This window comes from Neofelis nebulosa, chromosome 6 (genome assembly GCF_028018385.1).
Source record: "Neofelis nebulosa isolate mNeoNeb1 chromosome 6, mNeoNeb1.pri, whole genome shotgun sequence".
Taxonomy (NCBI): domain Eukaryota; kingdom Metazoa; phylum Chordata; class Mammalia; order Carnivora; family Felidae; genus Neofelis; species Neofelis nebulosa.
The window spans coordinates 124,314,155-124,341,130 of record NC_080787.1 but is presented as its reverse complement, the minus strand read 5'-3'; the positions used below and the strand labels follow the sequence as shown (position 1 = coordinate 124,341,130).

The 26,976-nt window shown below is 39.6% G+C and overlaps 1 pseudogene; it reads left to right on the top strand.

Annotated features, from left to right (window-relative positions):
• Positions 1-4,803: 4,803 nt before the first annotated feature.
• Positions 4,804-9,617, top strand: LOC131515483 (tigger transposable element-derived protein 1-like; annotated as a pseudogene).
• The last annotated feature ends 17,359 nt before the right edge of the window (positions 9,618-26,976 follow it).

The window sequence follows — 26,976 nt, the reverse complement described above, 5'->3', positions numbered from 1 at the left end:
CCTTTGGGGATGTGTCAAGTAAGAGATTGCTATGGCTGAGGTCAGAGAGTGAAGCCTACTTTAAAAATAAAAATAAAAAATAAAATGGCAATTGAATAAATAAATAAATAAAATGGTAGGCACATGAAATATGTTATGCATCATTAACCATTAGAGAAATACAAATTAAGATAATGAACTAACATTACACATCTATTAGAATAACTAAAATAAGAAATATGGACAATATCAAGCTACGGTGAGCTATCATTGCATAGGAGTGGAAAAAGATGATTATTCAAGAAACCGTGCTGACATAATTGTTGCAGAAGGAAAAGAAATTAAAATAATCTCTCTCTCACTCTACTCTCTCTCTCTCTCACACACACACACACACACACACAATTGCAGGTATATTGAAGATCTAACATAAAAAGAAAAAATGAAAATTTTAAAGCAAGTATATGAGAATGTGTTTGCAATTATAGGATGTAAATGTTTTTCTAAAAACACCCAATAAGCACAAATTATTAAAAAAGGTAAAACTGATCATATCAAAACTTAAATTTTCTGTGTTACACAAGACCCTATAAAAAGGGAAAAAATGTAAACCACAAAAAGAAAAAAAGGTACTGTTAGTGCATGTACACAACAAGGGATTTAAAATGGAACACATAAGTAACTCTTAAAAATAAGCCAATAAGGGACAATCTGGTAGACAAATAAAATATGTCTATTTATGATAGACAACAGAATATGACCAGTATATTGAAGGGAGAGGGCAGTAAATGACTAGTAAACAAATGGAAAGATACTCATTGGAAAACTGGAATATGTAACAAAGCCAACAAGATATGCAACTGCACGGTCATTGGATTGGTGGAAAAAACTCGATATTTATTGTCATGGAAGATGCTGAACAGCATTAAAACTATATACTCATGCTTGAAGTGTGACCTGTTAAAACAATTTCATAGAGGTTTGGTAAAATACATATACCTTAGGACTCAGAAATTCCACGTGTCTATATCCCCAGAAAAATTCTGACTCATGTACATAAATAAAATACAAAATTCTAAACAGCAATGTTTATATTAAAAGAAAACGGGAGACATCTTTTTCTAAGTAATTTTCACACCCAGCACAGAGCCCAACATGGGGCTTGAACTCATAACCCTCAGCTGAGATCAAGAGTTGAATGCTTAATTAACTAAGCCACCCAGATGCCCTGAAAATGGGAAACATTTCCAAAATGGGAAGATTTATCTTAATGCTAAACAACATAACAATGAACAATAATTGTGATACATGCATTTAATGACTTACTATACAGCAGTGAAAGTGAATGAATGAATGAATGAATGAATGAAATTAAAAATATGATGTTGACTGAAAATTGTGAGTTGCAGAGGAATACATCCGGCCTGGCGCTACTTCTATAAAGCATAAAAACATGCAAAACCTGTATCGTGTAGGTGAATATATTCTAGTTAATAAAAGTGTGAAGAAATGGTTGGAAATGATAAACCTCAAAATGAGGGTAGCAACTATCACTAAGGAAGAGGAAAATTCAATCACGTAGAGGGATATGGCGGCTTCACTCCTAATGTTAAATTTGTATTCTTATGCTAGGTAGTGGCCACACATTGTTATATTTGTTTGTATGCCTGAAATATTACGCAATATATTTCAGGGAAAAAAATTTACATATTCACAGATTAAAAAGACAAAGTATCATATAATTATCTCAGAGGCAAGAAAAGCTCTTGATGTAACCCAAACTTCATTCGTTATCAAAATTCTCGGTAAAAACGAGTGGAAGGCGACTTCCACATGATAAAAGAATACAAAACACTTGCAAACATCACACAACTTGGTAAGATATTTAAAGCATTCACTTCAAATCCACATCAAGACAAAATTTCCTACTTTTCTTCAATATCATTCAGTGGGTCGAGCTGCCACAACCAGACAAGGACAAGACATAGCAACTGTGATTGGAATAGGGGGAATCACACTGTCTCTTATGTGCTCAGTTCCTCTTCCAGGTGCAAATCTCAGCCTGCATACCTCTCCTGGTTAGTGCTGCCCTGGGGGTTCCCCTCCCGCCATCCCATCTGCCCAGTGGGACACATCTCCCCACTTCCTGAATAATTTACAGCCTCTATTGGTTACTGCCATTCTCGTAGAGGAAAAGAAGTAGCAAAATGAACAGAATATAGAAAACAGAATATAGAAAACAGACTATCATGTCTTGAACTGAAATGCCCATCTCCATTTCTCAGTTGCTGGCCAGTGGGACGCGCAACTCCAACACAGCCCCCTCTTGCACGCATCCTTCTAATTTCAGATGCTCTGTCTTTGCCGGAGAAAAGTATCCAAAGGGCCTTCCCGTGTGTGTGGGTTCAGGCAAGGTCACACTGGGTGTGATGTGTGTGGATCATCCTGGGGCGCCATCTCCCACTGCTCAAGGTTCTCATGACATAAGGACTTACTTGATCAGCTATTCCTTAAATCTGTTCTAAACACAATAAACCAACTGTGTCTTCACACGTTCCTTTGAAGAAGTCCATCTTTCTTACCCATACAGAGAAGCAACAGAAGAAAGGTTTTTCCGAGTTAAAAATTGTATAAAACGACTCTTCTTAGTGGAAACAAACAAACAAAAGAAGATGATCGAAGGAACTATGCATTATACTAATAAAATCTGTGTTTACAACATATTTGACAGGTTTCAAAGGATTTTCACATCTGTTAACTTGGCATTTTCAAACTCATTTGACCCAGCATATTAAGCAGAGGTATAATAGAAAAATATGAGAACTAAAGTATCCTTAGATTAATGTAAGTAGCAAAAAAAAGTCTCATAGATTAATTTCCAAAAAACCAATTAAAATATCAGTTTTTTAAAACTATACAGAATTCTTAATGAAATGCAGTTTGGGAAACATGAGATTTTTTAGAAGAATCATGTGACACACGCACAGCAAGTTCCATGATGTCAAGATGTTATTTTTCTGTTATTAATGCTTTCAAATTACTATATAAAAGCATTGTGACAAAAATGGGGAATATAATATAAAATACTGAATTCACCTAATTCTCTCACTCTAATATTCCCTTCTAGACTTCGTCCATACAGATTTGTTTTTGGCATATTACCATTTCCTATTTTTGTTATTCAAAATACCATGCCAGAAGCATTTTTCTTATTGCTTTATTCTTAATTCTAGTGGTTATATGGTTTTACAAGATATTGATAAGCTAAAATTTCTTTTTCCCATTTCAATTGTTGGGCATTTAGATTATGTTTGGAGGATATCAGAGGATATGCATGTGCATACAATGTTTCCTTTCAATTTAAAATAATACCAGACAGCAAGCAACATGAGGACAAATCTAGTGTATAACATTAGTCCAGCCATCGATTTCCAGCCAGACCCTAAACCAGTGTATTACAGGTACTCGGTACTTATCTTTTAATTCTCTGAGTGAATAAAACCTTGCCTTTGAACTCTCTTAGCCAAAATTGCTTTTCAAAATTACCGCCTTAACATTTATTAAAACTAGAATTATGTGAATATATTGGTTTTATCCCATCTTTATTAAAAAAACTGGGGGGCGCCTGGGTGGCTCAGTCTGTTAAGCGGCCGACTTCGGCTCAGGTCATGATCTCGCGGTCCGTGAGTTCGAGCCCCGCGTCGGGCTCTGGGCTGACAGCTCAGAGCCTGGAGCCTGTTTCAGATTCTGTGTCTCCCTCTCTCTCTGCCCCTCCCCCGTTCATGCTCTGTCTCTCTCTGTCTCAAAAATAAATAAACGTTAAAAAAAAAGTTTAAAAAACTGGGTATTTCATTGATTTAAAAATACTTCAATCTTTTAAGATTTTTCTATATAATATGTATTAATTTACATTTCTGTATGGACTTGGACATATTTTCTTGTTTGTTATTTAATAATATTTGCTTTTTGTAATTGTTGGTTCAGATTTGGAAAATGAGATTCAGGGAAACCGGATGATAAGCAAGAAATATTCACTAGAATAGAAACTAAGCAAGTATCAAATCTGTCTGATCAAAACTCTCTAATACATTAAAATACAGCCTGTGCCATAACACCCCCCAAATGCAGTTAACTTTTGAAGCTGCAATTATGATTTATTTAGCTTACACGGCATTATCGAGGCACACCTCATTTACTGCACTTTGCTTTTATTGAACTTCACAGATACTGCCTTTTTTTTTTTTTTTTTTACAAATTAAAGGCTTGTGGCCACCCTGTACCAAGGAAGTGTATTGAAGCGATTTTTCTGAGGGTTTTTTTTTCTCACTTTTTGTCTTTGTGTCACATTTTGACAATTCTCATAATATTTCAAAGTCATTCGTTATTATTATCTTCGTTATGGTGATCTGTGATCAATGATCTTTGATGTTACTATTGTCGTGGGGCACCATGAACAGTGCCCCATACAGAACAGCAAACTTAAAAAAATAATTTTTTTTCATGTTTATCTTTGAAAGAGAGAGAGAGAGAGAGAGAGAGAGAGAACGCACCTGAGCAGGGGAGAGGCAGAGAGAGAGGGAGACACAGAATCCGAAGCAGGCTCCAGGCTCTGAGCTGTCAGCACACAGCCCAACGCGGGGCTCGAACTCACCAACCATGAGATCGTGACCTGAGCCGAAGTCAGACGCTTAGCCGACTGAGCCCCCCAGGCGCCCCTAGAACAGCAAACTTAATCGAAAAACACTGTGTGTGTCCAACTGCTCCACCAACTGGGTGTTCCCCAATCTCTCTCCTCAGGCCACCCTACTCCCTGAGACACAACCAATGGAGCCAATTAAAACCCTACAATGGCCTTGTGTTCAAGTGAAAGAAAGTCATACACCTATCACTCTAAATTGGAAGCTAGACATGATGGCGTTTAGTGAGGAAGGCACATCAAAAGCTAAGATAGGCTGACAGCTAGACTTCTTGCACCAAACAGCCAGGTTGTGAACACAAAGGAAACATTTTTGAAAGGAATCGAAGTGCTACTCCAGGGAACACATGAGTAAAAAGAAAGCCCAAGAGCCTGACTACTGATAGGGAGAAAATCTGAGTGGTCTGGATAGAAGATCAAACCAGCTACAACATTCCCTTCAGCTAAAGGCTAATCCAGAGCAAAGCCCTAACTCTCTTCAATTCTACAAAGGCTGAAAGAGAACAGGGAACCGTCGCAGAAAAGTTTGCAGCTAGCAGAGCTTGGTTCGTGCAAGTTTAAGGGAAGTTTAAGGGAACTTCCTTTAAGGGAAGTTTAAGGGAAGAAGCCATCTCCGTAACAGAAAAGTGCAAGGTTGAAGCAACAAGTGCTGGTGTAGAAACCACAGCGAATTCTCCAGAAGAGGTAGCTAAGATCATTCACGAAGGTGGCTACGCTAAGCAATAGATTTTCAGTGTCAGCGAAACAGACTTCTACTGGAAGAAGATGCCATCTGAGACTTGTATAGCTAGAGAGAAGTCAATGCCTGTCTTCAAAGCTTCAAAGGACAGGCTGCCCGTCTTACTAGGGGCTCATGCAGCTGGTGACTTTCAGTCGAAGCCGATGTTCACTTACCATCTGTAAAATCCGAGGGCCCTTAAGAATTATGCTAAATCTACTCTGCCCATGCTTTATAAATGGAACCACATTTATAAATGTGACAGACGACAGCACATCTGTTTACAGCATGATCCACTGAGTATTTGGGGCCTCGGTTGAGACCCACTGCTCAGAAAAAGAAAACCAGAAAAAAAAAAGTTCCTTTCAAAATATTACTACTCCTTGACAATGCACCTGGCCAACCAGGAGCTCTGATGGAGCTGTGCAATGAGATTAATGTTGTATTCATGCCTGCTAACACAACAGCCAATCTGCAGCCCGTGGATCAAGGAGTCATTTCAACTTTAAATTTTTTTATTTAAGAAATACATTTCATAAGGTGATCACTGCCACAGATAGTGATTCCTCTGATGGATGTGGGCAAAGTAATTTGAAAACCTTCTGGAAAGGATTCACCATTCTACATTCCATTAAGAACATTGGCGATTCACGGGAAGAGGTCAAAGTAGCAACATTAAGAGGAGTTTGGAAGAAGTTGATTCCAGCCCTCAGGGATGACTCTGACAGGTTCAGGGATGACTCTGACAGGGATGACTGACAGGAAGTAAGTGCAGGTGTGGTGGAAACAGCAGGAGAACTAGAATTAGAAGTGGAGCCTGAAGATGGGACCGAGTTGCTGCAATCTCATGGTCAATCTTGAATGGCTGGCAAGTCGCTTCTTAGGGAAGAGCCAAGAAGGTGGTTTCCTGAGATGGAATCTACTCCTGGTGAAGATGCCACGAAGATTGTTGAAACGACGACAAAGGATTTAGAATACTACATACACTTGGCTGATAAAGCAGCAGCAGGGTTGGAGAGGATTGACTCCGATTTTGAAAGAAGTTCTACGGTAGGTAAAATGCTATCAAACAACATCACGTGCTGTAGAGAATTTGCGTATGAAAGCAAGAGTCAAACAGTGTTGCGAACTTCGTCTTATTTTAGGAAATTGCCACAGCCACCTCAACCTCCAGCAATCACCGCCCTGCTCAGCGAGCAGCCATCAACATCCAGGCAGGACCCTCCACCAATAAAAAGATTGCAACTCACTGAAAGCTCAGATTATGGCGACCATTTTTTTTTTTTTAACAATAAAGTATTTTTTACTTAACTATGCACATTTTAGACATATTATTATTGCACACTTAATAGATTATGGTATAGCAGAAACATGACTTTTATATGCACTGGGAAACCAAAAAATTTCTTTCGCTCACTTTATTGAGGTGGTCTGAAACCAAACTCACAATATATCTGATATCTGCCTGAATATTGATGAGAGATTCTCTAGGTAGAATATTTGTGCCTTGGCATCTGTAGAAATTATGAATAAGTATTCCCAACCCCAGATTTTTGTAGATTTAATTTAGTCGAACCTCCATTGATTTTGCTGATATTAGTCATAACTCGCAATCACTTGTTATTTGGCTTTAATGTTATTTTTTGAATTTTTAAAATGTTTTCAGTGTACTTAAAATGTTTTGGGGTTTGAGAGGACTTTACTTACAAGTTCAAGTCCCTTCAACTACTTGTATATGTTGAGTCCATTGTATTTGCACACCCCCCTAACTGTTATTATATGGGAAATCACAGAATAATTTTTGAATATTAAATGTAGCTTCCCAGAAAATAAAACTTTGGCATTTGGGAACAAAGGTAACCATCTTAGCTTATCTTTAAGAGAGGTTTTAAGGAGTTCAGGAGTTCTTCTGTGAGGAGATTAAAAGAAGTCTAGGTTTGCAAATAAACAAATAAACAAAGAGACAAAGAAACAAATAAATAAAACTCCACTAACCCGATCAGTTCATTTTTTTAAAATCACTGTTGAGATATTAGGGGGAGGGGTATACTTTCATTAACAAATCAGTCATTTTCTTTCTAATACTTAGTTTCTGGCACTTTTTGACAAACTTTCATTTATATGAGGCATCCGGAGATCAGGTGTGCTGGAGTCAGGTGGATATAGGCAGGTTTTAGCAGAAGGGAACATGGCAAGAGCCACTTGGAAGGAGCGGGCTTGAGGCACCTTCCTCAGGGACAGCCGGTGGCCCTCGATCCACGTGTGACACATTCTTCCGCGACAGCGAAAAGGAGCTAAGCTTTCAGTCACCAAAACTCTCAGCCCCACTCACCAGCAAAAGTGCTGTAAATGAGTAGTGAAGTAATGACGAAATAATATCTGTAATGTTAACACTTGAGAGAATGATCATGGTTTTTGAGGGGCTCTCATTTGTGCAAAGAGACACGTGAGTACACATCTGCCTATATGCACTTATATGCAGGTACGCATGTGTCTATGTATACTTGTTTTTATGTGGCAACAGGGATACTTCCTGTATTTTTTTCCCCCTGAAAAGTATTGCTTCTCCTAGATCTTTGTAACAATACCACACTTGTCAAGTAGGAAGGTGCAGAAAAGAAGCCTTTTCCCAGCAGGGCAGCTACCACAACATGAAGCAAACCACTGTTTTCTAAAGCTTTGACCACTCTTCAAGGTTGGCCCCTTTTAGAGTTGGAATTATCTTCATATTCGCTGTTTGCACACATTCGGTGCAAGATGATATCTTCATATGGAAGGGGAATAAGTTACACCGCAGTTTCTCTACAAGGCATGCTCCTTCTCACTTTATTTCGTGGACTAGTTCTTAGAGGAATCCATCTGTGAGATTGGGTTCTCCGAGAGACGGGACTTTAGAGGGATTCCCAACCTTTAAAATGGAACGCCCGCCCTCTGGTGTTCCTTCAGAGTATTGCCAGTTGGAAGATTTAAAACTTCAGTATTACTGAAGAGGAGGAAAGTAATGGTTTATACAGTTTTCTCCTTTGAATCCATCTTAATAACAATTGGAGTTCTTCTAGGGAAGGACTTGGTGAGGTATTCTTGTGAACCCGCTGGAGGAACCTCTTATCTCACTCCCTCTGCTTCCGGCTTAACATAGGATCAGCTTCCTTTTGATCTTTAGGAATTCTTCTCCCAAGTTTCTGGGAATCTTTGAAGTTGTCTCAAGTGTACTTGCGAATTATTCTCTTATAGATGAACTAACTTCTCTCAGCAGAAATCGGCTTGGAGGGATGAGGCATTCATTTCTATGGGGATCAATAATTGGAAAAGGAAACTGAAGAGCTCTGGAACATTGGGCACTGTTCAGAAAATGTTGGTGGGGGGGGTGCCTGGGGGGCTCAGTCAGTTAAGCGTCTGACTTCGGCTCAAGTCATGATCTCACGGTTGGTGAGTTCGACCCCCGCGTCGGGCTGTGTGCTGACAGCTCAGAGCCTGGAGCCTGTTTCAGATTCTGTGTCTTCCTCTCTCTCTGCCCTCCCCTGCTCATGTTCTCTCTGCCTCTCAAAAATTAATAAACGTTTAAAAAGAATTTTAAAAGAAAACGTTGGTTGGAATGAATGATTTAGCCGGAGAAACAGGGCAAGGAAGAACCCTGAGGACACCGGACACTTGCGGCAGGAATGAGAACGTGCAAAATGTAGAGCCAGATGCACTGGAAAAGGTGTGTTATAATTCAGTCTGGTGGCCTAGAGGAAGGAGATGGTGACACCCCCATACCATAGCATGGCCCCTGTCCTTCCTCAAGTGGTAAAAGACCAACAGTTTCCCCGGCCTGGGCTTGGCAATAAGACACAGCTGGAGTAGGTGATCCTAGAGGTAAATTACCAGATGCAGTGTCCTGGGGGTTCAGCTAGCAAAGAAGGAAACAGTCCAGGAACGGACTGGGTCATAAAATCCAAATAGAGATAAACAAAGGGGGTTGAGATCTGAACCAAAGTGCATCAGGGACTGAAAGAGAAGCTGCCTGAGAAATGCAGATATGGAAGGAATTTGTGAAGCCATGGTTCCACACCCTCCATGTTTCATGTTTGTTTCTGTCTTGTCTTCTTAGAATCCTCACCACCATCTCAGGATCTGACGAGCTTGCAGACCAAAATCATATCCCTAATTCAGGTTGGCCCAGAGCCTGAAGAGTCCCAGAGCTTTGAGTTGGATGATGCAGTGAAGTTCTTTGGAAATTAGTCTGCTTTTTTTTCTACCTATATATCTTCTCCCTCTTTGTATGTTAGAGGTCAGTAAGCGGTACCTGTACAATTTCAGACTCCCGAAACTGTTATTTTAATTACTTTTAATCTCATTCTCATTGTCTGAAACCACGCCTTTGCACATCTCTACTGCAGCACTTAGCTGCTGGAGTTGTGTTTGTTGTTTCCACGTCTACATATCCCATTTGTATTAGAGCCCCTTAAAATCAGAGACTGTGTCTTATTCATTTTTGTATTCTTAGCATCCAGTGCAGGATGTATTTGTTAACAAAAGAAAAGTGATTTAAAAATACTTTGCTGGGGCACCTGGGTGGCTTGGTCGGTTAAACGTCCGACTTCGGCTCAGGTCATGATCTCACGATCCGTGGGTTCGAGCCCCGCGTCGGGCTCTGTGCTGACAGCTCGGAGCCTGGAGCTTGTTTCAGATTCTGTGTCTCCCTCTCTCTCTGCTCCTCCCCTGTTCATGCTCTGTCTCTCTCTGTCTCAAAAATAAATAAACGTTAAAAGAAAAAAAATACTTTGCTGTGGGAGCGAACTACTGAATGATAAAGGTACATTCTAAAAACTGGAGGGTAGATAAACTGAGACCAGGTCAGTCATTTATGTTGGGGTAACGATGTGGCTTTTAAGTTTCTGTTTTATATCGGGCTGTCAGAAGCTTGAACAAGTGATAATAAGAAATAAAAAACAAAGAAGCATAATAGAAAGTTCCTTATTTGCTTAGTATATAAAATGGCGTTCAAAAGAGGCTCCTGGGCATCTTCTAAAATTTCAATCATACTATGAGTGCATTTGCTCTATAAATCTCAGGTGTGACACATTTTGCGAGGGGAATCAAGGTTTGGTGGTCAGCACTGAGAATAATGGCTGATTTCTGATGGTTGGTTACCAAGGTTAATAATGAAGTGAATAAAATGGAAAATCATAGATTGCACTTTATGTCTTTCCAGAAGACCCATCTTCTCATTTTTGTTAAAACAATACTAATTGTCCTGAAATTTGTAGACTTGAGGACATCTTTCTGAGTGAGCACAAGTAATCGTAATCTAGTCAAATTCAATTAAAAACCATTAAAAACTCTTGTATTCTTTTTGGTTTTTTACCTCCAGCAAAATTGTGTAAGCAGTTTGAATCGCTTCACTGAGAGATGGCCTCTGATCTTGGTAAACCCGTTGATCCTGCTGACTCTGTGGCTACAGTTATTTAAGAATCAATGTTCATTTGTCAAACAGGCAATGTTTTACTCCCAAATATTATAAACCATTTGCTCATTGGCAATTTGTTATCATTGTAAGTTGGTTTCCTTTTTCAAAAAAATCGTAATCCTGGGTTTCTGAGACCAATATTTTACCCGAGGAATAAAAGAGATTCTCATTCAGCTCTTCAGAGCGATGGTTTCTATCATCCATCATCTTTTTTTGGGGAGCACTGCGGAACCACCAAGATCGCTCCTTTTATTGCTACTTTGCGATGCTTGACTCTGTGCCTAGAAATTGACCATGTGCAAGGTATAGGCATGAAATATACATTCTTGGTAAGTTGGCTACTTGACCATGGGACCTGTAACCTCATATGACTGCAAGAGTCACTAACAGATAAAAAAGGCATCCTGAAAACTGAGATAACACTTTTTTTTTTTTTCAACGTTTTTTTATTTATTTTTGGGGCAGAGAGAGACAGAGCATGAACGGGGGAGGGGCAGAGAGAGAGGGAGACACAGAATCGGAAACAGGGTCCAGGCTCCGAGCCATCAGCCCAGAGCCTGACGCGGGGCTCGAACTCACGGACCGCGAGATCGTGACCTGGCTGAAGTCGGACGCTTAACCGACTGCGCCACCCAGGCGCCCCAACTGAGATAACACTTTTACAAAATAGAAAATTAAATGTTTTTCTCCATTAAATGTTTTTCTGAAAAAATTAATTGTTCTCTTTTTAAGTTACCCAATTCAACAATTGCCAGGGTTTGTATACAATGACTGCCTTAAATTTAAAAATATATATATCAATGAAAAATTGCAAGCATTCACTAAAGTGGAGTGAGTAGTATAAGGGAGCCTCTATATAACCTCAACAATTATCAATACTTTGTTGCTTTTGCTTGATTATTCCTTTTTCTTTCCTTTGTTGAAATACTTTTATTTTTTTAATGTTTATGTTTATTTTTGAGACAGAGAGAGACAGAGCATGAGCAGAGAAGGGGCAGAGAGAGAGAGGGAGACACAGAATCCGAAGCAGGCTCCAGGCTCTGAGCTGTCAGCACAGAGCCGGACGCGGGGCTCGAACCCATGAACCACGAGATCACGACCTGAGCCGAAGTCGGACACTCAACCGACCCAGCCACCCAGGCACCCCTGTTGAAATATTTTTAAAGCAAATCCTACATCATGTTGTTTCACCTGTAGATGTGTGTATATCTCAAAAAGAACATTTTTTTTTAAAAAAAAATACCAAATCCCATTATCACATCTAACAAAATTTAAAATGTTCCTTGGTATTAAATGATATTCAATTCAAAATGTATTTGGAAAATGATAGTGCATATGTGTGAGGTATTTTTCAGGAGGCAGGTAGTGCTTGGTGACTACATGCATTTGAAGCATTTGTTATAATTCTGTAACCATCCCCTCAGGTTGTGAGTCCTTGATCTAGACTACATTTATTAAGTGGTTAAAGGTAATCCTAACTTAGACCAAGATTTTTATTTCATTTTTGTATTTATTATGCATTTCATCTTCTTTTATTTTGCTTTGTTTTGTTTTTATTGTTATTTTCAAAGGATTATGACCTGACCTCCATTGCAGGATTTTTAATTGTAACACTGGATTATTATTCTAATGGGTTGCTAAGCTTTTATGGCAGAGAGTACTTAACAAACAAAATAATTTTAGGGGAGCCTGGATGGCTCAGTTGATTAAGCATCTGACTTTATTTTTTTCAGCCTGTTTTATTTCTTGTTACTGCTTTATGACACCAAGCATCTAACTCTTGATCTGGGGTCATGATCTCCCAGTCTTGAGATCGAGCCCTGTTTCCAGCTCTACGGGTTTACTTCCATGCTGGACATGGCCCCTGCTTGGGATTCTCTCTCTCTCCTCCCTTTGCCCCTCTCCCCATCTCCCCTGCTCACGCGCACGCACGCTCTCTCTCTCTCTCTCTCTCAAAATAAATAAATAAATAACCATTTTAAAATAAATAAATAAATAGAGACAATCGTAGATCTTTTTGACATGCTAAAATCTGAGCTTCCTTATTTGATCCCTTACTCGAATCTGCTGTACTCTTTTTTTTATAATATTTATCATTTACTCACATATTCCCCAAATATGAATTTTGTACTATTTACATTATTTTTTAATTAAAATGATACCTTATGAATTAAAGTCTAAAAAGTATAATCTCCAAGAAGTGAAACATATTCATTGTAAAAGTGATAAAATTACATAAAAATGAAGGGAGAAAATAATATTTTATCATCTTATGACCTAGAGAGAACCTCTGGTAATATTTTGATGTATATAGTCTTCCAGGGGTGCCTGAGTGGCAGTTGGTTAAGCTTCTGACTTTGGCCCAGGTCACGATCTCATGGTTCCTGGGTTTGAGCCCAGGGTCAGGCTCTGTGCTGACAGCTTGGAGCCCGGAGCCTGCTTCGGATTCTGTGTCTCTTCTCTCTCTGCTCCTCTCTTGCTTGCACTCTGTCTCTCTCTCTCTTTTTCTTTCTCTCTCTCAAAAAATAAACATTTGATGTACAGTTTTCTAATTTTCCCTATTAAAATTTGGCTCATTCTGCATTTATATGTAGTATTCTACTTTTCTATAATATTGTGGGCATTTTTCTTTTTCGTTATGATTATAAATGTGATTTTTACAAGGTTCCATAATATATCACCATATGGATATAACATAATTCACTTCAACGTTATGCCTTTGCTGAGCCTAGATAGATAGATATACATATACGTGTATGCAAAACATTATTGTATATGTCTTCTGATTATTTCTTTTTAAAGTAATTTAAAATTATCTAGTAATTATTCATTAGTGACAGGTCCCTTAAACTAATTGTTCCATGAAATACTGGACACAATGTCCTTGTTTGCTTTGACCTCCAAATCACTAGAATCTGCTCCATACTTCTCAAGTTCCCGAACACTTGGCATTTGCTGACTCCTTCTCAGTACAACTCCTTTCTTCTTGTTGCATTACCTCTTGCCTTATTGCCCAAAGAGTCCTAAGTTCTCTCACTCAGCCACAAAAAGCTTTCCAAATCTCAGTCTCTAACAGAGATGCAGGCCCACCATTGGTGTTCTCTCAAACACAGCAAAGTTCTGAGCAGAACACAACGGGCCTTCAATGCCCACAATCTATCCTTAAAGAGCAGTTAGGATTATGGAGGCAATTTTATTCCGTTAAGGAGCTACAGTCTTTTGCCTTGAACCTTTTCCAGGAATAGCTAGGGCAGTTGCTAAGAGGTAAGGCAAGGAAGTACTCATCAGGTACTTAGCACAATGCTTGGCACCTAGGCAGTGTGTGATAAAAGTTAATTGTTGATGATGATAATGATGATAATGGACACACCTCCTTCATGAATACATTTGTTCACACCTTGTGAAACTGACATTTCCATTGGCCAATGGTACGTGGAATGGTATTCTAATAAGGTGTTAACATATGTTTAACCCATTTTGGAAAAAAAAAAAAAAACTTCTGGCTTAAAGAAGCAAAACTTACTTGAAAAAATATGCTCCACTGAAAGAGCACTGTGGGTCATATCAATCATTCTGCAATACTACTTAGTAGTATTATATTTGTGTACCTTTTCTTCAAGTGCAAATCTTGAGCTTCATATACATAAATCTCTCCCATTGTGGATAAGTTGGGGAAAGAAACAGGAACTGAATGATTAACGTTTTTTAATGGGTGCAGATAAAAGACAGAGCAGAAACAGACACAAAAAAAGAAAGAAGGAAAGAAGAAAGAAAGAAAGAAAGAAAGAAAGAAAGAAAGAAAGAAAGGGAAAGGCATGACAAAATAAACCAATTCTTCTCAGAATGACAATTGGGCAGCTTTCGAAGCCACTAAAAGCTTTGATAGAAGTTTATCATGGGCTGAACAAAGGCTATATAATTTCATATACTGGGGAAAGGATTTGAGAAATGCCTATCAGCTATGCAGAATAATTTCCAGAAAGGTTAACAATGTATATTCTTTCTTGAGCATTCACATTCTTTGCATCTCTTTGAATATAGCACAATCAGGAGATGCCACACTTAAAAAACCCTAAAACATTGTCTATTTATGTGGAGGCTCCTCGGTATTCAGTGATCTACATGAAGGCAAAATTAATTAACACCTGTATCATTAAAACCGCAGAAAAAGAATAGGCTAAGAATGTTCTAGCAAGTAAGAAGATGGTAAATGTGCACTAATTAGACTCTCCCCATTACAGGAGTTCAATATAGTTGAAATGTAATTTGATGGGAGAGACTTTTAGTTTTTCTTTAGAGACTATAAACATACTTATTTGAGTTTGTACAAGTTCACTTAAGAAACCAGATATCATTGTTTTTCTCTTAAAGTCTGAAATTCTTTTTTTTTTCAATTTTTTTTTTAAGTTTTTATTTATTTTTGAGAGAGAGAGAAACAGAACACCAGCAAGGGAGGGGCAGAGAGAGAGGGAGACACAGAATCCAAAGCAGGCTCCAGGCTCTGAGCTGTCAGCACAGAGCCTGATGCAAGGCTCGAACCCATAAACTGTGAGATCATGACCTGAGCCAAAGTTGGACGCTTACCAACAGAGCCACCCAGGTGCCCCTAAAGTTTGAAATTCTTAATAACAAATTGCTTGACCGCTCACAGTTTCCGCAGCTTGGCAGCTTCATTCCAAGAGCATCAAGCCATCAGGTCCCAGAGCATAAGTACTCTCCACGTTTCTGCTTGCATTACATTTGCAACTCTCCTGTTGGTTGAAGCGAGTCACAGGATCGGTCCAAATGAAAGAGCTGGAGAGAAGTTTTGATTGGAGGAGCTTCAAAGTTACTCTGGATCTAGGACAGGAAAGAATTTGTGGCCATTTAAAAATTTTACCAGAGATGAATCTACTACAGATTTATAGATGGCTGAATTTATACACTACATAGCCTCATTTTATAAATGCATAACTAGTTTTCAAAAATAAAAAAAGTTTCCAAGATCTCAAAGATGACTAATGCCGAAATTAAAATTTGAACCCATTTCTACCTGACCTCATTGGTCTTACCATGCTGATTCCCCAGCAGCCTTAAAGGGCTAACAAATTTTCATTAGATTATAAAAATCCATAAGAAGTAACACTATACAGTAGAGACAGAAGTTTGCCTTTATTCTTGAAGTGTGTGTGACATTTTACTTACTCTTAGAGGAGTTTTATTTATTTTTATTTTTTTAATTTACTTATTTTTGAGAGACAGAGACAGAACACTAGTGGGAGAGGGGCAGAAAGAGAGAGGGACACACAGAATCTGAAGCAGGCTTCAGGCTCTGAGTTGTCAGCAAAGAGCCCGGTGTGGGGCTTGAACCCACAAACTATGAGATCATGACCTGAGCTAAAGCCAGACACTTAACTGACTGAGCCACCCAGGCTCCCCACTCTTAAAAGAAGTTTTAGCTCCTTTGTCATTAGTCCCCACGTAAATCCACATACAGTTAGTAAAGATTTCAAATTGGGAAATACAGGGCTATAGAATGAAATCTGGTTAAAATTTAAAATGCAATAATGACTTGAATCTGTCCCAAAGTCAGATTAGATTTCATATTGGTTCACTCATGACCATAGATATAGATAATTCCTGCAATAATCAGAACAAAACTGGAACCAAAAAACTTTGTGTTTCCTAGTCCTCAAAAAACTAGTGTGAGAGTGTACGAACAAGCATATAAGAGAGGAAGAAATGGAGAACGGCAAGAATGAAAGGAAAAGTGAAGAGGAGAATGAGAGCGAGCAAGAACCCGCAGAAGCATGCGGAAGGCACAATTACTTAAACTATTAGAACGTACGATTGACCCTTGGACAAACAATACAAAGGCTAGTAGCACCAACCCCCCCCACAGTTGAAGATCCATGTATAACTCCTGACTCGTCCAAACTGAACTACTAATAGCCTACTGTTCACTGGAAACCTTACCAATAATATAAACAGTCGATTAACACATATTTTGTATGTTACAGTATTATATACTGAATTTTTAAAGTAAGCTAGAGAGAAGGAAATGTCATTAAGGAAATCAGAAGAAGGAAAAATACATTTACAGTACTGTACTTATATTTATTGGAAAAAAATCTTCAAGGCAGTGTCCCCACACAGTTCAAACCTGTGTCGTTCAAGAGTCAGCTGAAGTTATACTTTTGCTCACTTAGAAGAATAGCAATTTTTTCTTCCCAGACACATGGGATCTCATGAATGTGTTCTGATTTAATACTATGTACTTAAGGTCATTTAAAAAAAAAAGTTTTATTTTGAGATTATTGATGAATCACATGCAGTTGTTAGGAATAACACAGAAATATCCCACTATCTTTTACGCAGTTCCCTCAGCGGTAATATCTTGTCAGATCATTTTGAAGGGAAAAAAAATAACAGAATCATTTCACTTAAAGAAATGATTAAAGCCCTGTAAGGCAAGAATTTTCAACATAATGAAAATCACTCAATGTAATACACTACATTAACAGAATGAAGGACAAAAGCCACACAGCATCTTAATTAAATCAGAAAAAGCATTTGACAAATATGAACACCTTTTTATGATAAAAACTCCCACAGCAAATTAGGAATAAAAGGCAACCATCTCAACATAAAAAGACCATATATGAAAACCCACAGCTAACATCAGCATAAGAGTAGAAAACCCTAGGGGCACCCAGGCGGATCAGTCGGCTGGGTGCCTGACTTCAGCTCAGGTCATGATCTCACCTTTGTGAGTTAAGGTCCCATGTCGGGCTCTGTACTGACAGCTCAGAGTCTGGAACCTGCTTCGCAGTCTGTGTCTCCCTCTCTCTCTCTGCCCCTCCCTCACCCATGCTCTGTCTTTCTCTCTCAAAAAATAAACATTAAAAAAAATTTATTTTTATTTATTTATTATTTTTTTCAATATATGAAATTTATTGTCAAATTGGTTTCCATACAACACCCAGTGCTCATCCCAAAAGGTGCCCTCCTCAATGCCCATCACCCACCCTCCCCTCCCTCCCACCCCCCATCAACCCTCAGTTTGTTCTCAGTTAAAAAATTTTTTTAAATAAAATAAAATTCTTTTAAAAAAGTGTATAAAACCCTAAAGATTCTACCAAAAATAATACACTGTTAAAAACCAATAAAGTCAGAAAAGTTGTAGAATACAAGTAGGTGAAAGATTATACATTGAAAAGTATATCAGGGCACCTGGGTGGTCCAGTTGGCTAAGCATCAGACTTCAGCTCAGGTCATGATCTTGCAGTTTGTGAGTTCAAGTCCCCATCAGGCTCTGTGCTGACACCTCAGAGCCCGGAGCCTGCTTTGGATTCTGTGTCTCCCTCTCTCTCTCTCTCAAAAATAAATAAACATTAAAAATTTTTAAAAACTATAAAATATGCTGCAAGAAATTTTAAAAGATACAAATAAATGGAAAGACATCTCATGTTCATGTATTAGAAGAAAATACTGGTCACATGTCAATCCTACCCAAAGCAATCAACAGATTCAAAGCAGTCCCTATCAAAACCCCAATGTTATTTTTACAGTAAAAGAAAAACCCATCCAAAAGTTCATATAAAAATTTAAGGGACCCAGAATTGCCAAAACAACTTTGAAAAAGAATAAAGTTGGAGGACATACACTTTCTGATTTCAAAACATATTGCAAAGTTACAATAATCAAAATGTTATGGTACTGGCATAAAGACAGACAATAGAATAGAATAGAATAGAATAGAATAGAATAGAATAGAATGGAATACAACACAATCGAATACAATTGAATACAATCAAGTAGAAAGAATAGAGAACAGAGAATAGAATAGAGAGTCTATAAATAAACCCTCACGTATGATGAAATGATTTTTGACAAGAATGCCGAGACCATTCAATGGGGGAAAGGACCATCTCTTTAACAAATGGTATTAGGAAAACTAAGTATCCACGTGCAAAAAAATGAAGTTGGACCCTTATTTTTCTTTCTACAAAAACTAAACTGAAATGTATTAAAGACCTAAACAGAAGACCCCAAGTGATAAAACTCTTAGAAGAAAGTACAGGGGAAACACTTCTTGACATTGGATCTGACAATGATTTCTTGGCTATGACAACAAAGCATAGACTACAGAAGCAAAAATAGACAAATGGGACTACATCAAATTTAAAAACTTTTTGCATCAAAAGTCACAATCAGCAAAGTGAAAAGGCAATCTGTAGAATGGGAGAAAACATTTGCAAATTATATATTTGATATGGGTGAACATCCAGAATATATAAAGAGCTACAAGTCAACAACAACAAGAAAATCACGTAACTAAATTTAAATATCGGTAAAGGATTTGAATAAACATTTCTCCAAAGATGATATACAAATAGCCAATATAATGGCATGTAAGATGCTCATCATGACGTATCATAAAAGGAAAGCAAATCAAAGCCACAATGAATATCACCTCACACCCATTAGCACAACTACTATAAAGTAAACAGAAAAAAAAAGGTTATTGGCAATAAAAAGTATTGGTGAGGATGTGAAGAAATTGGAATCCTTTTACATTGTTAGTGAATATGTAAAATGGTACAGTCATATGAAAAATAGTATAGAGTTTATTCTAAAAATTTTTTAAATTACCTTATGATTCAGCAATCCCACTTGTGGGTATATACCCAAAAGAATTCAAAGCAGAGTCTTAAAAAGATATTTGTACATCCATGTTCTATGCAGCATTATTCACAATAGCCAAGAGGAGGGAGCAACCAATCTATCATCAGATGAACATAGAGAGAAAATGTGGATATACATACAATGGAAGGCTATGCAGCCTTAAAAATGAAGGAAATTTTGTCCCATGTGATGGATGGATGTACATGGGCGATCCTCAAGGAAATTAGACAAAATGAACTAACCCAATCATAGAAAGACAAATACTATATAATCTACTCAGATGAAATTTATAAAGTAGTCAAAATTGTAGATAAAGAAAGTAGAAAGGTGGTTATCAAGGTCGGAAATGATGAAGGGGAGGGCATTAGTGTTTGATGGTCACAGTTTCAGTTTACAAGATGAAAACATTCTAGAAATCTGTTGTACAACAATGTGAATATACTTAGCACTGCTGAACCATATACTTAAAAATGGTCAAGACGGTAAATTTCATGTCATGTGTTTTTTCACCGCAATAAAAAAAAATAGTGGTAAAACACATTCCTTCTCTTCTTGTCAGTTTCTGAAGTTCAAAAGCTGAGGTTTGCTCAGTGAGTTATTTAATCAATGAAGTCTCCAGTTTTACTGAAAACATTGGTGATGACAAAAATGAGAGCACTTAATACCACCAAAATTTCACACTCCTGACCATCTGCTTTTTTAGAGTAAGTGAATCTTGAAGACAAATTAACATGTGGCATATGAAAGAGAGGCAGAGAAATTGGGACTCTGCCCAGACCTTCAAAGACCAGCACTATCCATTTGATTTGAGAGCAGTTTTCTAACATATGGGTGGGTCCTTCACATTCCAGGCCAAGCCATTTCTTTATATAAACAATTCCCTGCAGTTCAGTTCATCCCATGATCTTCTGTTATAATCATTCAGCTTCAAGCACAGCAACGGGTACACCTGATTGATTACACCTCTGATCACACTCCTTCAGATTTGGCTTTCACAGACAACTTATTCTTCCTATGTCCTTACATAGGATAGATTAGAATAAGCGGTAAAATGTAAATCTTCACAGAGCCATCGAAGCCGAGTTCTTTTGTCTGAAAACCTTTAGGCAAGCAAACGAAGGGCATCCTTGGCATTTTTAAATAGATCAGGGCTGAACCAGCAGCAGTAGCACGGAAGAACTTGTTGGAAATGCAAATTCTCCGGTCCCACCCAGACCGACCAAATCAAAAACCCTGGAGTGGGTTTCAAAACCCACCAGGTGATTCAGATGCCAGCTGAAACCTGGGAACAGCTTCACCTCTATGTGACCAAGGCCAAATAAACTTGTTTTAACAGTAAATATGGAAAAAGTGACAGCAGGTGGCAGTGTTTGACTATTTCTGCCTTTTTCGTAAATCCATACTTTCTATAGGACAAATCAAGTTACCAAACCTGAACATTTTATCACAGGTAAAAAAAAGAATTTCATTGTTATTTTTCTTTCCAAAAAAAGAAGACAAACTATTTCCTTGAAAATATGGAATATACATATATACACACACACACACACACACACATATATATACACATAAATATATATACACACACATATATATTATATGTATATATTAATGTGTATATAAGTGTATATATATGTATATATAAAATGTATATATAAGTGTGTATATATATATGTGTGTGTGTGTGTGTGTGTGTGTGTGTGTGTGTTTCCTCTTTGGGGAACTTTGGGAGATTTAGCTTGGAGATATCTTTTAAATTGTATTACATCAAGATATAAAAGTGCCTATACTGACTGGAACCTCTTAGGTATATTCACATAAAGTCAAAGAATTTTCATTTCTCCTCCCCAACCACCCTGTACTTTTTTTTTTTTTTTTCCTATCTTCTGCAGCCAGGACTTTTTGACTTGTCCAATACACATATGTGTCCCTGGTGTGAACAGTGCGCTTAAGAACAGTTTATATTTTGAAGAGGGCTCACTGCGGTACAAGCCAGAGGTTCAGTCATAGCCAATAGGATGAGGTTGGAAAAGAGTTATCGCAGCCTTAAGAGATTACAGGACATATATGTGACTTCATAGCAAGAAAGTCAGGTTTTCCAAAGGAAATGATTCCTTTTCCCATTATTGGATCCAACACCAGCCACTTTCTGATCATCAGTGGCTGTAGGGATTCCACCCTGATTTGCCTAGAGCCTTCTAGAAGCCTGCCCTCCCAGTGACCCTCCCTAGGTCACAGAGATTCTGGCCCACAGCACTGGGCTTGTTCAAAGAAGGAGAACAGACAACGTACTGAGTCCCATTCACCACACTCTGTAAGCACAAAGGTTTTTTCTTTTAACATTATTGTACCCTGAAGGGCTTTTCCTGATAAATGGCCCTTTGAATGATGGGTATAATAGCATGCAGCGCTTTCTCAAAGAGAAACGACTGCTGCCAGCGACAGAAAATACAGTCAGGGCTACTGCCGCCTATTAACTGAAGCTTTGTTTTCTGATGTTCTTTTATATTTCACATAAATTTGTTCCTGTCAGCGATCATAAGCTATGGAGGCAAGATTCCATACACGGAAGGCAATGTTTCAGCTTTTCTACCAGCAGCACGTTAAATAGATTTTCCCGATGCCCTCTTACATTTAACGTTTGTGCTGCCGGCAGAGAGAAATACATCAGTGCCTCTCCAGGTCAGGATCCTATCTTGTCTTGAGATCACGTTTCATTATGCCCCGAGCCAAGAATGCACGGGGTCTGATCCACAGCCAAATAATGTGATTCTGGGACATAGATCGGGATTACTGAAGATAAAGTGGCCTGGCCGTGAGGCGTACTGTAAGAACACACGTGCTTATTACATCGCATCCCGTGTCTGTGGCGGCTGCCCTCCTGCCAAGACTGAGTGCTACTAAGCTCATCCCTCCCCGCAGCTCCCCTGCGAGTCGTAAGTTTGCTTTCACTCCAAGAGCAAAACGTAACAGTGAAAGAGGCCCCGTTGCGCACAAGATCTACAAGCTGTCAGTTCGTCTGGGGACAGAGGCTGGCTTCCAGCTGGTGGAGTACCCTGATAACGCCAAGTGGCACCCACACAGGTGCCTGAATGAGTCACCGATTCTGTAGGTTCTTTGTGCTGCTCCCTGTGGCTTACGTTGTAAACACATGGAGGTTGCAAGCCTCCCACGTTGCTTCAAACATCTAAAAACAGCTTTTAGCCTCTGTGCGTCTCCTCTCCCCCCTTATATGGTAACAGCTGAGCTCTGAACCCCTGACTGAGCAGGGCACTATCTATGAAAGGAACATGGAAGTCAAAGACAATATCAATGGCTGACAACCTAGAGGGGCTTTTTTTTATGTACGTGATAAAGACATGTTTAAAGCAGGTATACCATCAACCACTTTTTGAATGGAGTCACAGGTATGGGACCCTAAGGAGGCAGTCATGAACCTTAGAAGGACTTCAGCATTCATGACTGAAACCCACTGGGTTCTAAGTGAAAAATCAAACAGGTAGAAGTGGTTCTTTTGTCATTTTATTTAATTCATTTGCAGCCTCCCTTATATAAAGGGTGCAGGAGAGTCTCATGGTTTCTTAAGAGGGTAGGGGGCAGACCATCTCCATCAAAGTCATCTGGGGTGCTTGCTAACGGTGTATTCCCAGCCCCCATCAAGAAACAGAATCACTAAAGTTTGGGGCCTCAGGAATCTGTATTTTATTTTATTTAAAAAAAAAATTTTTTTTTTTCAACGTTTTTTTTTTTTTTTTTTTTTTTTTAATTTATTTTTGGGACAGAGAGAGACAGAGCATGAACGGGGGAGGGGCAGAGAGAGAGGGAGACACAGAATCGGAAACAGGCTCCAGGCTCCGAGCCGTCAGCCCAGAGCCTGACGCGGGGCTCGAACTCACGGACCGCGAGATCGTGACCTGGCTGAAGTCGGACGCTTAACCGACGGCGCCACCCAGGCGCCCCTAAAAAAATTTTTTTAACGTTTTATTTATTTTTGAGACAGAGACAGAGCATGAACAGGGGAAGGTCAGCGAGAGAGAGACACAGAATCTGAAATAGGCTCCAGGCTCTGAGCTGTCAGCACAGAGTCCGACGCGGGGCTCGAATTCACGGACCGCGAGATCGTGACCTGAGCCGAAGTCGGCCGCTTAACCGACTAAGCCACCCAGGCGCCCCAGGAATCTGGATTTTAAATTTTTTATGTATTTAATTTAATTTAATTTAATTTGTTTAACGTATTTAATTTTAATGGGTACTCTTTTTGGACACTGAATTTTGAGAACCATTTCACCAGGATCTTAAGAGACTTTCAGATCGCTAGTTAACAATGGAATCCCCTAAAGAGTTAGCATGGGACACAGTGGGCTCCAAGATGCTTTCAACCCTCCTGCAGAACTGCCCGAAGGTAGGTGGTTGTTCTTACTGTGTACGAATCCTCCCCCAACATACAAATCTCTCAGGGGCAATAGTGCGGCCTCTCCCTTCCTTTAGATTTTCAGCAGTGGCAATAACAATGCTGCTGTAAGTAAATTGGGCAAATAGTCTTGTAAGACTAGACATAAAATGCAGCATAGAGTAAGTGAAATAAGGCAGAACAATTATTTGCATTTATTGTATTACCCTTAAAGGAATATCCCACTGGTATTTAGTCAGGATACATCTTCCCCAATTGCCTACTTTCACGAAGCCCACAAGGACACGGGAAGGTGGATGAGAGGGCTTAAATGCTCATTGGCAAAATTGTGTTAAGAGGACAGTGCTTATGGACTGAGGTGAAACCTAGGGTGACCCCAAAAGGGGTCCTAGAGCTAGAAAAGGCCCTGGCATATGCTGGGTGTTCAATAAATGCTTGTGGCATGAAAATGAACATTGTGATCCCAGTGCTTCTCCCTTTTCGCTGACTCACAGCCTCCTCCACATCCCATCCCGTTGTTTTCCCTACCTATTTGCCCTAATGAGCAGAAGAGCCTACTAAATACCTGCAATGCTTACTCTGAAAACATCCAGCGGTATTAATGAAGAGAAATGGTCTTGGTGAATCCCATCAGACATCACTTGCTACCGTTCAGACAACGTCAAGCATTAGATCTTAGCAGAGACCCTAAGGTGATCAAGTTTTGGTGCAAATCAAAATGCCTAAGCCTCTAGGAAGTCTTTCCCGAGAATCTCGGTCATTTCTTCTTTCTACTCATGGACACTGCCTTAAATATGGTAATGGGAAAAGAATATTTCACATGGATTGTTGCAGGCGGTTTTAACGCCTGCCTCTAGAATGCAAGCTCAGTGAAGACAGGAACTAAAAATACACTTAACGCTCTTTATAGGCACAAAGAGGTTACAGAGTTTCAGCAGCTTGCAGGCAGTTAAAAACTACCTTAACAGCAGAATGAATGACAGCCAGGATCCTGGCAAAAAAAGAAAAAAAAAAAAAGAAGCCAGGAAAAAAGTACTCACACCAAGAGGGGGCTGCTGGATGGTAACATGGACGCCTGAGGGAGAAACCAGTGGTAAGGTCCTGCTCATAAAAGAGATTCAGAGCCGAATGCTCACTTACTCCCAAGGACTAGCCTGACTCTGAGCATGCTGTTTTCGGTGGGGGGCCAGGAGGGAAGAGGAAAGAGAAAGAAAGGAAAAAATATGGAAGCTCCAACAGCCTCGGGGCCCAAAGTATTTGTGCCGGTTCACGGAGCTTCTCAGCCTCACTATCCTGTGCCTGCTGCAAGTGAATGACCCCCTCCCATCCTTCCCATTGGGAAACAGGTGTCGCCTGCCAATTAGGATTTAAAAATCAACAGGGGCTTCTTGAGAGAATGATGACAAGCCTAATTGCAAGAAGCAGCTGTAGAGCCCTTGGCTACACTGGGGCGGGGTTTATTAATCCCCGTTTTGCTGGGTGCCTGGCACAGAGCTGGGGTCAGCTCCCCTGTCACGGGGTTGAAGCTGTAAAATGTAGGGCGAGTATTTAATGGCCTGAGCTCTGCAGGAGGGATTAGAGCACTCGGCACTGATCCTGTGAGTTGGGCGTGTAAAAGTCAAGTGGGCACCAAGGCACTGTCAACAGGCAACATCAGTTCAAAGGGCTGCCACCGCCATAGAACGTGACCAGCACGTTTACCCAATGCCGTGTGAGTTATTCAATCTTCCCGTTTTTACTGGCCTTTTGTCGGGACCCCACCCCTTGTCCAGGCTAAGAACCTGGAGGTTCTCAGAAGTGTGGCCTCATGATGGTTAGTGACATCTGCTTCTGTAACGTACGTACATTACATAAGCCCAGACTGGAAGAGAGCAAGAGAAGTGTGGTTGTGCAATTGTACACGAGAGGTGTGGAAGTGGCAAAGCCAAGCCAACAGGAAACAACGACGACGACGACGACGACGACGACGACGACAGAGTGTTGTCCGTGTGAAGGGCCTGTGTGATTAAAACTTTTAAAAGAGATTAAAATTATTACCTTGAAAGAGCCTTCTGTTTTCCTAGTGGCAGAGCCTCATGAGATTCTTCAGGGTCCTTCTATGGGTGTGTTTTCCACACAGCATGTCTGTGGATACATGTTCCTGTGCACATGCTTATATGCTCAGACATCACCTGCTAGGGAAGCCCTTCTCGGTTCTTCTCTGTGCTTCGGGGACACATTGTTTACGCCTGCACACCAGCTTTTCTTCGAGTGCCTTTACTGTTTGCTTGTACACTATTTGCCTGCTCATCCATTACCAGAGTGCCAACTTTTTTCAGGGTCGATGTGTGTTTTCATGGTTTTTGTACCCTTATCGTCTAGCCTAGTACCTGCCATATAGTAACAGCTCAGTAAATGTTTCTTTAAACTCCCACTTCCCAAAGGACGAGGTGTAGAATCTGCCAAAGCATTGGTAACAATTGCCAAGGCAAACATACTGAGACCGACCGTGTGGTTCTGTTGCCATCTAAGAAGTCATTCCTTTAAAATGCCAGTGAAGACAGGAAAGTCCAAGAAACATTCCTCCGGAAATACATGCAAACATTCATTCTGGAATGCCTTGGCATTCTCTCATAAGAATAGCTCAGTGAGAGCTGGGCAGAGAGAAAAATGAAACCAGAGAATAACATTTGCTCATAGAAACTTACAGACCTTAATATAGGCAGTGCTGAGAGGTCAAGGTCAAGTGAATTAACAGGATGAAGAGTTTTCAGTAGGGAAATTCTGCAAGTCCTATAAACACATTAAAGTCTGCCGTAAAAAACTAGTCTCTATACCAATGAAATCCTTTTCAACTAACTGTTCCTGGAATCCTACTCTATATTACCTTTTGTTCTGACCAACAGAAGTCAAAGAGGAATAACATTTTGCCTTTGCCTTAGGCTGCTTCTAGTAGGGGAGTCAAGGGCTATGCCTTGAGCATGCATGCACTGAACTCCATGCCCTGCTACAGAATGGACTGTACTCTACGGGGAGATGGTTTCAGTCTGAGTGGGATTTGCCAACCCGAGACA